Consider the following 13,409-nt stretch of genomic DNA (forward strand, 5'->3'; position numbering starts at 1 on the left):
CTGAATTACAAAAGGCAATATATACTTTGCAATACATGAATTGCAACATGTGTTTTTATTCATATAAACACATGGGAAAGTGAAGGCATGAGCACCTTGCTATTTGGGCTGAAGCATATAGCCAGTCAAAAATTAAAACAAAAACAAGAATCTTTTTGCAGCCTGCACTGACTGCCTATAGAATACCGGGTCCGTTTCAAGGTGTTAGTCTTGACTTCCAAAGCCTTGCGCGGCCTGGGATCAACATACCTGCAAGACCGTCTCTCCCCATATATGCCCTGGAGGTCGCTTCGTTTGGCCTCCCAAGATCTTCTGACCATCCCTGGCCCAAGACATGCCCGCCTTGCCTCTACCAGGGCCAGGACTTTTTTGGTCCTGGCCCTGACCTGGTGGAATTGGCTCCCTATGGAGATCTGGGCCCTACCTGGTTTGTTAGCCTTTCATAGGGCCTGTAAAACAGAGCTGTTCCACCAGGCTTTCGGATGAGGCAGCGGGCATCTACATGTTAGATTGGCTGCCCCCTGCTATATCATTCTGCAGTGCTATCTTGTTGTACCACCCTGTTGGACCATCCTGCTGTACTATTAACTGGTTACTGGAACTGATTTTATTGTGTTTTTATTGTAATTGTATTGTGATTGACTTGTTATTTATATTGATGTAATTTACTTTGATGTACTCCACCCTGAGCCCCCATGGGGGAATGGGCAGAATATAAATAAACAAATAAAAATTAAAAAAAACACCTTTTGGCAGTGTTCACCTCCATATTACCAAAAAAAAAATTAGCATGTGATATGAAGCAGCAGACTAACATTACAAATGAATGAACTTACCATCTCTATAAGGTATCTGCTTTACCACAATCTTTTCTAAAACAAAGTTCTGCACTAGATCTTTCATCCTGGTTCAGCCCTGTCCCCAAACTGATTTTCTACACTAGAATCATAGAATCATAAACTCATAGAGCTGGTTTCTATGATTCCATGATTCAAGTGTAGAACATCAGTTTGGGAAAAGGACTGAACCAGGATTAAAGGTCTTGTGCAGAATCAGAGTAAGCTCAGAATAAATGCTGTAGAATTACTGTAATGTTTGCGGCTGCAAATGTCATAAATGACACAAACCGGAATGAGCAATAAAGGAATTTGATCTAAACTGTATGATTTGCACAACAGCAATAATATTAAATGTCTGCTGTTGAAGGTTTCTGTAGTTTGCTTGGGGTACTTTAGAACCACTTCCTTAATTAGAACCATTTATGGAACACTTTGGATCCTACTGTCAGGCATTACTGCCATTCTTCTACTGTCAGTCCTTTACTGTCACACAGCCCTCCCCTTGGTGTGAGGAAACCATGAAGGCAGCTACATCTAAACAATTACTTTATATTACTTCAGAAAAACAATTATTTGCCATCCTGGAATCAATCAAGCAATTCATTCAGTCTTCCACTCTGACTGTCCAGCTGTAGAAATTCCCACTCTTCCCCGTGTCCCCTGAAGCTGAGCCTATCAGAGGACATCGGAACAAGAAGCTTATATTCTTGACTACTGAGACTAATGGGCACTGGCAGACATATCCCACATTTATGATTTATCTCTTTGCATCCATTATACATTATTCTTTTGTGAGGTCACACCAGTAGCAATTGCAGCATCCTGTGGTAATGAATTTCATAATATGAATCATAATCATCATTATGTTTTATTTAGATGGTACTTAAAGGTACTAAACACTGTACAAAAGTAATTAAAACATAGGGCCATGCCCACAGGCTGGCCATCTAAAAAGTTTAAATGATCTGGTGCTCAAAAAGGGACTTCTTGTACTTTATTCTGTATTTCTTGCCAGTCAGTTTCATTGGATGATCCTGAGTTTTAAGGGGAAATGATTTCTCACTCTTTAAACTCTCTTTGACTAATTTCTACCACTGACTTTTCAATACTGGACCACACTGAACTGATTATTTCAGATTATTTCTTCCCTGAGATCTTGGCTGCTGTCACTGTAAACAATATCACCCTCAAAGCAGTCAAGCTCCCCAGCTGTCTTTATCAGGGCACCAATGGGGCTCACGGATTGTGTTGACTCTGCTTGAAGAAGGGCTCTTGCAGGGGACTTCCCGCTACGATGAATGCTATAGAACCGTGCATCCCTATCTCAGAATAAGATCTTGAGTCTACATGCCTAGAATTGTACTGTAAATTGACAATTTTGCCACAGTTCACAGGACTTCTTTTGCTGGCCTCCCCCAATAGATTGACAGTGTTGCACAAAATAAAATTTTCAAAATGTTAAATTGTGAAGCATTGAGCGAGTTCAGCTCCTTTCACCCTTAAAGAAGGTGGCACCACTAGCTCCACTTGCATAGCTGTGAATAAAGCGAACATTACAGACTCTTCCATTCTCCTGAGCTTTCTCAAACAAATGAAACAAATGTATTAGTACTGTGCAGGAATGTCGTGAGAGCCAGCCCACACACCGGCGAGAAAAGTAAGATTTACACGACAATGAAAACACACACACACAGACACACACAGGGAGGCGCCTGAATCAATTTCTAAAGTGCATCAAGTTGCGCAAAAAACAGTAGCTAGCAGCTTCTCATAATTCAAAAAACTGCTGCACAACAGTGATGGCGGCTTTTATTAGAGTCATGACATCATAACATTCCACTTGCTCCAGCCAATTATCCACCGTATCAGGTCAACGTGACCACAAATAACACCTGCGCAAATCTCTCAAACTAGCATGTTTTCTCTGGTACCATAAATCAAGTTTGTCTGCAAAACATTCCGTCCACGTACTTTACTTTCTCTGTTCTCAAACCTTCATTACTACATCTTGTCTGCACTTAAACTAAATCCCCACATCCTCTCTTTTTATTTATTTTTTCAACTATTAGGGCTGAAGGAGAACATTAACTACATAATCTAAATACATTGATTAATAAAAGAATACATTGAATATAAAACAAGCTATTAGTAATATGGACATCATAATCACTACTATTACAAAATTTCCCAACTACTCCTAATTTGGAAACCAGGACCATATTTTAACCATGGCTTCCTCTATAACCCCTAAATCAGTTATATAAAAACAAAATTGATTTTAAAAAGGGATACAAACCTCATTCTATAAAAATAAAAACCTACACCAAGACAATTCTAAAAAACAGTATTCATTACAAAATTCATTTCCATTATAAAAACTTACAATATTCAATAATACTATCTGTAGCTTACTCAGTGCTTGCTTATATATGTGTGTGTGAGTGAGGATTATATGATACCATAATATCAGAATGCTTAACAGTATAGATGTCATAAGGACCAAGAGCAATTAAAGTACATTGGTCCCTCCAATAGAAAAGCAAACCCTTATAAGCACTATGTTTACAAATAAAAATACACCATCTTTCAAACCATAACTATAATTTTCAGTAATTTCCATGTTTGTCTTTCATTTCAGAATTACATTTCCCACCACCTGTCACTCCTAGCATTGAGATTACAAAGACAATCCAGATTCTCTACACCATGGTTTGACACATCGAGCAGGGATCCATAGAGGTCCTTTCTCTAATGCTACTGCAGCATATCCTCTTCCTCAGGTGATCAGGGGGACAGGACCTTTCTATTCAGGATCAGGAAGCTTCCGATAGGTGACAAGTGGTCGAGGCAGTTGTTCTTCTGACCTAAAATGAAGCTCAACAGGGGTATGAAACCTGTTATGGGGAGTAAACAGAAATTTAAAGCATAAAGCACTCTAGCCACGACGGTAGGGACATCTGCTGTGGGAATCCTTTTCCCTTCCGTCTGGCAATACAATAGCGATTTGAAGGTCAAATGAGCTCTTTTCTCCTGTAATAATAACTGCAACTGACAAAACATTTCATACAACTTTTTGTCAATAGATGGAGACACATAAGACAAAGGTAAATGCATCATTAGTCTGAACACAAACTAAGTATCTACTACAAGGGTAAAATCATTTTCAAACAATTGAAATGTTAAACTTACAGCAGCCAATTCTGACCGCTGGGTTGATGACTGTAAATTGGTAAATTTCACTTCCCACACCCCATCTTGCTTCTGCCAAGTGACTACTCCTCGAGTTGGAGACCCATCTGTGAAAAAAATCAAAACATCCTGCAAAGGGTATGGAGAGAGACAAGTTGTTGGTTTGTAAGGCATTTGGGAAAACAACAACAACGTTTATCTTTGGGGGGGGGGGGGTTACAAAGGATTATTCCCAAAAAATCCGCAAAAGCTATCTAGAACTCTGGCGTGGTCTGCAACAACCGATGTATCTCATCCTGTGAAAAGGGAAAATAAACAGCATTAATATATTTTCCTGTCAACTGGATTGTACTATTTCTGGCCTTAGAAAACAAGTCAGAGATTGCTGTAACCCACGGGTACAAATTCTTTGAAGGAGTATGTGGTAGATGAATCCATTCCACGATAGCAATTTTTTCTTTTGTTTCAGGGCATACAGAACTGCTGTAAGCAACTGAAAAGTAGACAAAATAACACACTATAATTGTAAATCCCTGCTTGGCAGTCGATCTACTGCCATCAAACGAAATCTTTGTGAGACCAACTCAAAGGTAGACTTCATCTCTTGGGTCACCTCAATCTTTTCTGCAGGAGATGAATGTCCAGCAAGTGCCAAAAACAAAGGTGACAGTTCCATGGTTGTCAAAGCTAGGAACGGCCTAGCCCAATTAATGTTTCCCAATATACTTTGTAATTGGACCAATGTCAATGTCTTTGGGAGCTGTAATTGTGAAAGCACTGGAATTGATGAAGCTGTGGAAAGCTTGATATTGGTGTAGAGGGTTCATTGACCCGAGGGACGACACCTTTTTGGCCACTTCCATAGTTTTCATCCCCATTTACTTGTCCTGGGCCTGGGGACGGCCCGTTATCTCGTTTCCCTGCTGCTGTTCCATAGCAGGGCTGTTCTGAACAAGGCGGGATCTTTTCCACGCTTTAATGACCAGCGTGGCTATTTGAGAGAGTGCTCTATCCGTCAGCACCACCTGCTGTACGGTTGTGGTATAAGGTGCCTGAATCCCATAGTCCCGTACTGATCTCTGCAGCTCTTTCAGAGTCTGGAGTGGTAGTGAATCATATCTATCAAGAGCAGTTGAGGCTCCTCCCCCACCTAGGGCTCCTCGAATAATTGGGAAAACAGCTTGAGTTTGGCCTTGATTTTCTGTATCTGGGCCATCTGGTGGTTTAGGAGGTGGATGACGAGTTTCATCATACCCAGGAGGTGTAGCAAATGACCCTGGGGGCAATGGTGGCAAAATCTGAGGTAAGAAGGCAGAAGGCATTACTCCAGCCTCCGTCTGCTGATTAAATAAAATGTTGATGGGCTTAACCCCTTCTAAACAAGCCCTCACTTTGCCCCAGGTGCACAGAATTTTGGCAGTGATTTTTGGATGATCCTGGAAAGCATTTCCTATTTTATACCAGTCTTGTATTTTGAAAGTTTCACTCTCAGGAACCCACAGACAAATATCTGTTATGGCTGTAACCAAATCAAAAACATCAGACTTCTTAACAACAAATCCTTCTTTGGAAAGAAGACAGTGTAAATCTTTGCTGAGGCCGGCATGGACAGCTGAGAGGGAAGAACCCATTTTCTTCTCTTAGTGTCTGTGTTCTGACTTGACAAAATCAACTCACCCTGTGGGATCCGTAGCCGGATGATTTAAGACGTCTTTGAAGCCCTTCCTCGGTCGCGATGAATTGATGGCCAAGCAGTAAATCAGCCTATCTTCAGAGCCTCACACGGGGCACCAAATGTCGTGAGAGCCAGCCCACACACCGGCAAGAAAAGTAAGATTTACATGACAATGAAAACACACACACACAGACACACACAGGGAGGCACCTGAATCAATTTCTAAAGTGCATCAAGTTGCGCAAAAAACAGTAGCTAGCAGCGTCTCATAATTCAAAAAACTGCTGCGCAACAGTGATGGCGGCTTTTATTAGAGTCATGACATCATAACATTCCACTTGCTCCAGCCAATTATCCACCGTATCAGGTCAACGTGACCACAAATAACACCTGCGCAAATCTCTCAAACTAGCATGTTTTCTCTGGTACCATAAATCAAGTTTGTCTGCAAAACATTCCGTCCACGTACTTTACTCTCTCTGCTCTCAAACCTTCATTACTACATCTTGTCTGCACTTAAACTAAATCCCCACACAGGAACTTCTTATTTTGAAAAAGTGACAATACAACAGTGTAAACCACAAGGCTTATAACACCTTGTCATGACCCTAGACTGAAGGCTGAAGAATCAGTGGTCCACAAACCTCAGGGGAGCCCCTCATTCCTTGTCCCCAAGCACTATGATTGCCAACTGCCAGGTGATGGCCGCAGATCTCCTAGAATTACAATTGGTCTCCAGACTGCAGAAATCAGTTTCCTTGAAGAAAAAGTCTGCTTTGGAGGGTGGACTCTATGGTATTATACCCTGCTGAGGTCCATCCCCAAACACTGTCCTCCCCAAAGTTTTAGGAATTCCCCAACCCAGAGCTGACAACCCTACTGTGGATCCTCCAAACCTTATGATTGGTCTGGGACAAAATAGAGAGGGAAGCAGAAGCAATCACTGCTGCAGGAAGAAGAGTTGGATTTATACCCTGCCCTTCACTTGGGAGTCTCCCATAATTGGGAGTCTTCCATAATACACCTGGCAAAAATAGTCAATACAGATGTATTAAGAGCACAGATAGATATTGGCTGGTCATGCACTTGTGCTCCTATAGGATGTGGCTTGGAGCACAGCAAATGACCTGCAAAAAAAAGTTACCCATAAGACTTCCCTGTGATCAAGAGGAAAGCCAGTGATATGAGCTGCATAGCCCACATGGGACCTGCCATATTAAATTTGTGCACTGAAACAGTACAGCTGGTCCTCTGGCCCTGAGCCAGAGACAACCATGCACAGTTCTTTATAGAGAGGGCTGTAGCTTTTTGTCCCAGTCAGGGATGACTAAGATGTGGGAGGGGCTGTGGCTCAGTGGAAGAGCCTCTGCTTGGCATGCAGAAGGTCCTATGTTCAGTCCCTCCCTGGCATCTCCAGTTAAAAGTCTAGGCAGTAGGTGATGGGAAAGGCGTCTGACTGAGACCCTGGAAAGCCATGGGCAGTCTGAGTAGACAATGCTGACCCTGATGGACTGATGGTTTGATTCAGAATAAGGCAGCTTTGTGTGTTTTATTTGGTACATTTTTATTCCAGCCTTCCTACAAAGCTCTGAAGGCAGAGCATGTTATTTTCCCTTCTGGTTTATCCTCACAACAACCTTGCGACGCAGGTTGTGCTGAGGGAGAATGACTGCGCCAGGATCACCCAGAGAGCTTCATGGCAGAGTGGTTTCCCTGATTCTAGCCCAACACTCTAATGCCACCCTGAGTCTGATGACATCACACTTCTAATAGTCCTGGTAGCATATGGGAATGTGTGCTCAGATCCACACTATGATGAATTAGTGCATTCTAATCCCACAGCTTGAAGTGCAGATAAGAGTTGTTCTGGGTAGTTATTATAGAAATGTATATCAGCAGGACCTTTTTTGTAGATAAAGCCCAGCAAGAACTTATTTGCATATTAGGCTACACCCCCTGATGTCACCATTGCTTCACACAGGGCTTTTTCCATAGAAAAAGTCCAGCAGGAACTCATTTGCATATTAGGCCACACCCCCTGATGCCAAGCCAGCCAGAACTGTGTTCCTGTGAGTTCCTGCTCAAAAAAAAGCCCTGTATATCAGCATTCAGTCTCTGTAGGCATTTCTGATTCAGCACACATGGACCATGCTGGCACATAAGTATCTCCTGTGCTGGATTGGGACACAGTAAAAATAACCGCAATCCATTTTAGACCCTAGAAGACTTATTTCACATGTTCATCATTACATTAGTCTTGTGAAGGTTATATAATAACTAAAACAGGGAAGATCTTACTTTAATTGTTTCAGACCTTTATTTGGTTCCCTGTCCTGAGCAGACATTTTCACAATCCTTGATGCTGTGAATTTCCGAAACTTCTGTTAAACAAGTGTTGCTTTGGAATGCATCACAAAAGTCAGGTGGATCCAGGGATAATTGCCTGCCTCAAAGCCTCCGATGGAACACTTTGATACAAGAAACTCCAAAACTTCTGACATTTATCACTCTCAAAAGCAGCTAGTGGAAAAGCAAGCCCTATCAGATAAGAGGTGTCAGTCAAGATTTCGATGCAGCCGGCTGCGGCTTGAAAAGGGCACATCACAATAGATATGCAGAACAAAGTGCAAAGAATGTTAGATCTCCTGCAGCCTGAGAATTTTCACAATGGGAACAATCTCTGTAAGCACTTACAGTGCTTGCATGTGAACTTTAGTTGGGAAACAGTGGCCATGTGTACATTGAAACCCAAGTATCTCACTGCTTCTAATTCCCAGCTTAAGTTACAGTGTCCATTTTATGCAGTACTGCACACAGACACATCAAAAAAGGCAAGAGCAAGCCTTGCCATTTCCTAGATCTGATCAATAAAATGTAGGCTGTCTTAAAAATGCTGGCAAAAAACAGGCATCGTCATCACTGAGTGGGACAGAATGCAAAACGTTCAAAGCTTTGGGGGCTTGTGAACGTGTTATGGAGCTGATGCCTGGCTTCCTGAATATTTTTTTTCAAATGTGTCATAAATGTTCCAATAACCCGTGTTCATCAATGTGCCTACTCATTCTGTCCTTGATAATGGTTTCTACCAACTTTCCCGGTATTGAATTATTCCCACATTAGATGGGAATAATCACCAACCCAGTCAAGAGACATTATACTGGACCCAGGATTACTAGCAAAGAAGCAAGTTAATGTGTCCAGGGAGAAAATTGCTTTCTTCTATTTTCATTTAACCCAGAAGATGGATTTCAACCATAGCACTGGCTTTTGGCACAGAAATATTCTGGTCAAATAGATCCACGCCACAGTTACCTCCTGGTTGATCTGGCCACATGGATCCATACAACAATTATCTCAAGGCTAGACTGTTGTAATGCACTCCATAGGGGTCTGTCCTTAAAGTCAGCTGAGAAATTCTAATTGGTAGTGAACATCACAGTTCAGTAACTATCTGGAGATAGGCAGAGCATGCATATCTTTCTGAAGTCAATTCCATTGCTTCCCGATCAGTTATTGAGTTCAGTTCAATGTATCAGTTGTCACCTATAAATCTCTTAACAGTCATGGACCCACACACCTGCAGGACCACCTCTCCCGCTATGCTCCAGTGCATGAGTTTCACTCATCTGAACGGCCTGCAAATGGATAAGATCAGCAACTGCCTGTTAATGTGTATTCTCTGGGGTGGCTCCCATCTTGTGGAATGGCCTACCTGAAAAGGTCAGGAAGGCTCCCATGCTTCTACAGGGAGTGCAAAACAGAAATATTCAGAAGGGCATTTTTATAAAGAAATCAGAATTGTAGTGTAATGGAACAGTCCAGGAAGGCACCTTTATAAGAGAATGGGATTATAAACTAACACAATTGTTCATTGCATGCATCACCTCACTCTTACTCTCCCTTTCTCTTTCCCCTTTTGTCTTCTCACACTGCCAACTCCTGCTTGCCTAAAGACTGTGTCACCTCTTCCTCTTTTCTCTCAGCTTCATGCTAGGACAGTGGATTTTTGTGTGCACATAGTTCAGCTAACTCTGCTCCATAGCATCATAATTTCTCTGGTCACTTTCTGATATACAAAAAAAGGTAGTGGTGCTGTCAGAACCAGATTTTGGGGTAGAAATCTAGGGTCTCCATTCATGGGCTCAGCAGGAAGTCCCTGAGGTATGGTCACCTTGGAAAATTACCATCTAAAGGAAAGGCCCATAAACTATCTTATTACCTAAAATAACCTAACCATACCACTGAGATAGGAAACATTTGTGCACTCAAGTGGTAACAACTTTTCCATGGAAACTTGATCTCCAGACCAAGAAAAAGCTCTAGAGATCAGGTGGTAAAGAACAAACTAAAAGACAGCAAAAATGAGTTTTGAAGTCTACTATACTTACTTGTACTTGCCAAAGCTCTTAAAGCCGCTTTTAATATCTTAATTAAACTAAAAGGAAAGGAACCTGGTAAGAGTCTGAAAGCTTCATCTGGCTACAGATTTCCCAGCAAATGCCTCATGTTCTACCAATGTAACTTACTGGCAGCACTCCAGCCTTTGAAATGTGGAGCTTATGAAACATCTAAGCTTCAGTTCTACAGGTCTACTTGACAATGTTACAGCCAAGCTTCTTAGCCATTTTAGAAAACGGGGAAGGACTTCTGCCATTCTCTTTCCACCCCCGTCCTTCCAAAAAAGGCTCATGCTTCTCTTGTATTTTATTTCTACTCTAGGAAAGCACAAAAAACTAGGAAATCTGTGCACAAAACAGCTGAGAAATAAGCTCTTAACTCTGTATAGGGGCTAACAACTGCACAAGGTAGAAACAGATGGTTCAGAACCCTTAAATCATTCTCCAGATTGTATTTCAATTCATTTTATTTAATAAACTAAGAAGACAGCAGAACTCAAAATGACAAAGAAGCAGTTAGGGCCTCATTCAGGCTGTGTGTCAAAAGTCCAGATAGTCTTTTGTTGATGTTGTTGATGTGCCAGTATAACCAGACCTCGTTGCAGTAAGCCCCTTTGCATCAGTGTTGTTCTGTGCGGTGATACCATCCATACTTCAGTAAATGGCACTCACAAATCTGTGCCATTGCTCACAGAAGTCAGAGCTCCTTATTGTTTTAGAGACTTCACAGACTTGGCAGCCAAATGGAAATGATATGGGAAGGGTGCCACAAATTCTATGTTTTGTCATCAAATGTCAATTTCCTTGGTGCAGTATGTATAAATATTCTCCAACAAGGGAACCTTGATTCTGTAACAAATATATTGGGCAAATTAAGGGGATCTTCCTCATTTGCAATCTTACAAGTAACTTGTATGGTTTTATGACATTTGGAATTATTGGGAAAATCTGGTCTGAAGATGCTAGACATGTGAAGGAGAGTCTCTGTAACAATTGCAAGTCAGTTGCAGGGGAGGAAGCAAAAGTGATTCAGAAACTTCTAGTGGTAACAGACTGTGTTTAACCACAAAGGTAGCACATGTATGCAGCTGCTGGGAACAAAAGGGATCGATACAACCGGGCAATGCACACTGGTGATGTTTGCTGGGTCCTGTTGCTTTCCATTCCTAGATGGAGCCAGCGTGGAATACTCATTAGAGCATCAAACCAGGAATTGGAGACACCTGTTTGAATCCTGAGTCTGTCATGGAAGCTGGGCTGGGCGACTTTGGACCAGTGACTCTCTCTCAATCCAATCCAAGTGTTAGAAAAGAGCAAGAGTCCAGTAGCACCTTCAAGACTAACAAAAATTGTGGCAGGGTATGAGTTTTCATGAGGCACTGCTCACTTCTTCAGATACAGATAGAATGTGAGTCCATCTGTCCTTATATCTTGGAGAGCAGAGTGAATTCAGATGCTGAATGACAGTAGCAGGCTAATGACAATAGCAGGTGAATGACAATATCAAGTGTGACTGGATTATTCAGAGGGGTGGTAGGCATGGAGAAATCAGCATTGGTATGAAACCTAGGTCTCAGTTGAGTCTAGGAGGATGCACTGTTTTGAGCTTCATTATCAGTTGCAATTCAGCAATCTCTCTAATCTCCCTTTGAAATTCCTTTGTAAGAGAACTGCCAGTCTTAGGTCAGCAACTGAATGTCCTGAAAAGTCAAGATATCCCCCCACTGGTTTTTGAATGCTGTGGTTTCTGATGTCAGACTTATATCCATTTATCCTTTCTCATAGAGATTGGCCTGTTTTCCAATCTAGAGGGTGGAAGGACACTGCTAACACATGATAGTGTAAATCACATTACAGGATGAGCAGGAGTATGAGCCTGAGATGGTATGGCTGATGTTGCAGGCTCCAATGTTGGTGTTGCTAGGATCTATATGACAGCAAAGTTGGCATCTCGATTTGTTGCAGGCCTTGATACCAGAGTCCATGCTACTGGTGAGCAGTTGTTTTAGGTTAGCAGACTATCTGCAAGCAAGAAAAGGCCAGCCCCTCCCCCCCAGTGCCTATGTGAAGGAAGTGGCACTGTCCAGCATGGGTTGTAGGTTGTTAATATGTTGAAGCCTACACAGAGGGAGGCAATGGCAAACCACTTCTGTTAATCTCTTACCTTAAAACTCTATGAGGACACCATAAGTCATCTGTGACTTGATGGCACTTTTCACCACCAAATTCATGGTGGAGGTGAAATTTGGATGTCCCTGCTTACAAGTCAACATTCTTAACCTCCAGTTAACTTCCAGTTTGGAAGTCTTGGGGGCATCACTTTACCAGGTATCTAGCTAACATACACTATGGAATACACAGGCATATTACTTGAATCCAATAAGTGACCCTTCAACATATATTGCTAGTTGTTACCTACCTTTTCATCTGCTCACAATCTGGGAAGCAGCAGCTAATTTTTGTTATCCCTTTGCAACATTATACGTGTTATTTTATTTATTTTTAAGCATTCATTAGACACCTTTCTACCTTGTGGAACTCAAGGCAGCTTACAATGTAAATAAAACAACAAAAATAAAAACACCTAAAAGATCACAATCTAAAATCTCAATTAGGACTGCCAATAAATAAAAACTAAATTAGTCAAATGCTATCCTAAATTAAGTTTTTAGTTGCCGTAGAAGAACAATAAGCTTGCAGGCGCTGTGGAACAAGCCAGCCCTGTACCACTGTGTGAAACAGGATGCTGGACTAGATGGACTTCTGGTCTGATACAGCAGGGTTGATCTTATGTCTTAGCATCTGGTTTGGTATGATTCATTCCTAAAGGATGATGGGTTAACTGGTCCCATCTAGATGAGGAAGTGTTAGAACCTGACAATGAGAGTGTATTTGGAAAGATAAAATTTAAGGAAACCAAAGAGTTGTAGGGGTCACATGCATGCCAAGTGTGCTTGCAGAAGGGGAAACATTTGTAAATATTTATACGCAAATGCTAGGAGCCCCATGGCGCAGAGTGGTAAAGCTGCAGTACTGCAGTCCAAGATCTCTGCTCACAACCTGAGTTTGATCCCAGCGGAAGCTGGGTTCAGGTAGTTGGCTCAAGGTTGACTCAGCCTTCCATCCTTCTGAGGTCGGTAAAATGAGTACCCAGATTGCTGGGGAGAAAGTGTAGATGACTGGGGAAGGCAACGGCAAACCACCCCATAAAAAGTCTGCCATGAAAACGTTATGATGTGGTGTCACCCCAGAGTCGGAAACAACTGGTGCTTGCACAAGGAACTATCTTTACCTTTATATGCAAATGCT

The sequence above is a fragment of the Heteronotia binoei genome, chromosome 5, assembly GCF_032191835.1.
Source record: "Heteronotia binoei isolate CCM8104 ecotype False Entrance Well chromosome 5, APGP_CSIRO_Hbin_v1, whole genome shotgun sequence".
NCBI lineage: Eukaryota > Metazoa > Chordata > Lepidosauria > Squamata > Gekkonidae > Heteronotia > Heteronotia binoei.